Below are 2,425 nucleotides of genomic sequence, written 5' to 3' on the forward strand. Positions count from 1 at the left end.
GAAACCACAGGAGGGACTGGCTTTTTCTGTTGTCCATCACTAGAGGCAGCACATGGTCCCTTCAACCATTTTCACAACTCCGGGAGAAACTGTGCAGTACTATACAAATCTATTTTAATACACAACACTCGATTGAACAAGATTTTTATATTCTTTTATTGATGAACAAAGGGAACTAAGTAAAACACAGTTGTTATACATTGGTTAATGTATGCCAATTATGCATTCTGAGTGGCTTGCAATGTAAATGTTTTCAGGTTTAATGATTTTTTTTTCCCTTTTCAGACAAATTTTAAAAAGTATGGAAGGTTGAATATGTGAAAAATTTCTGAAGAACTGTCTTCAACTGTTAAAAGTAGTTATTTTGAAAAGGGGACTGTCCAGTGGATAGTGTGCATAGAAAAAAAAAAAAAGTGTTTGTCTTAAATATGCCAATGTAGTTTTACTTCTTTACGATGCATTAAACATGACTGACAATTTGCTGGCATTGTCCTGGTGGTCTCTGCTGGTGAGGGCCAGGCCAGGGCTGCTGAGGGACCCTCCCTGGCCAGATTCTGTCTGGGGGTGCTGATTTCTCCACCACTGCCTTCCATTTTCCAACTTAAACGCTGCAAAAAGGCAGAGGCACCCTGTCCAGTCCCTTGCTTAACTTCCCACCTCTTAGAATCATTTCCTATCTGCCAGACTCCTGGATTTTGCTTCCACACATGTGCTCTCAGGTGCTCTTCAAATTTTTGTGGTGACCCCATTTTGTAAAGTTATTTAAAAGTCACTTCATAACTGCTGTAAAAAAATATGGAGGGAGGGCCCTTGCAGGGCTTGGCTGGTTTCTGGCTGGTGGAAGGGATGGAATTTCTTCCATTAATAAAATGGAATTAATAATTTCTTCCAATTAATAAAATTAATCAAATGAAAGCAAAACACTCCCAGATGCATAAGGCTTGCCACAGTGGCTGGTGCTTRTGCAGAGCAGAAACAGGGTTGGGCTTTTCTTGTCAGGCGAAAAGGTATTTATTTTTTTTGTCTGGGATTGTGTTGCCTTGTCTTCACCTCCTGTGAGTGTCATGGCCTCATTTCAGGCATTGCCCTCCTTCTTCCCTTAGAGTTCAGCTGCCCCCTCCTCCCTCCCAGCCCCTGATTTTTCCTAACWTTGCTTCCAGTATCAGAGGACACCTCCCCTCCATGCCAGAATACCCCCAAAATCASATGTTGGCATCACCATCATCATCATCACCATCCTGCCACCACTGTAACCTTTAAACTCCGTGCTGTGCTCACAGACAAAAGCTATTTACAGAGCTCTGCATGTTGCCTAAATAATTAATGCAGTTGCAGGAGAGTGTGGCCTTTAATCTTTGATAGTAATTTAAATGKAAGTTTTGGTGGAGATTTGCAGGAGCCACAGTAGCCTCTGTGTTCCTTGTCTTTGAAAAGRATCAGGAGCTGCAGCCTCCCCTCCCAAGTGAAAGTTCCTTTTACAGCTTTGCCAGAGTTCACAGCTCCAGGCCTCTTTATTTTATTTCCATGGCAGAGAGTTTTCTGTGCACGGGACCTTTGCACATGCTGGAGCCAGGGGATGAGTCCTGGCAATGGCATCACCTGCCAGGCCCTGTGCTGGACTGGTAACTAAAAATCATAGCCTGATGAAGAATTGAAAAACACATGTAAAGGACTCAGAGTGAAATTAAAAGCTTTGATCTGTTTTTTTTTTTGTTTCATCATTATTTCATGTCTAAGTACTTTACTCTCACTCTCAGAAATTCTTATCAAAGACAGGCAGATGTCATTGCCTCCAGGGGTCTCAACTCAGAGCTTTTCAATTTGCATTTACTCCACAAATTTGCCTTCAACACCAGAGACCAATGACATAAAAGAAATGGTGGGGTTTGCTGTGGTRAAGCTGAAATGTAATAGCACTGCAGAGCTGCATGAGGATTTCCAGTGCCCATTAAGTGCTGTTCAACTGTAAATGCAAATAAATCCCTGCACAAATACCACCAAGCTTCTGCATACTKGTAAGATGAATTACTACCAGGTAATACAAACATTTATTTCCATGCCAACCAAGGGGGGGCCTTTGCAGTTCTTACAAAAAAAGTTCCACAAATTAATATCACTTACAGTTCTTAGGTGYCCATCAGGCCACTGTGGAAAAGGAAAAGTTTTTTCCAGGTTGTGTTTGAGTTTCCTTCCTACTCTCCAACCCAGTTCAGGGCACCAGCATAACCCTCAAGGCAGAYCTTTCTCAAGCAGGACTGAAAGAGCATTTGTAGCACCTCACTACAACCTTCCATTGGACCCTGGAATCCTCTGCAACATTCCATACTCTGAAATGTCTGGAATTCAGTGTATTCCATACACTGAAATGGCTTTCCACTATATGCATGGATAAAGACAAAAATCAAACTCTCCAGATTGTGCAAAT

Source organism: Malurus melanocephalus, unplaced genomic scaffold (assembly GCF_030028575.1).
Source record: "Malurus melanocephalus ecotype Western Australia unplaced genomic scaffold, MMel_1.1 scaffold_490, whole genome shotgun sequence".
NCBI classification, from domain to species: domain Eukaryota; kingdom Metazoa; phylum Chordata; class Aves; order Passeriformes; family Maluridae; genus Malurus; species Malurus melanocephalus.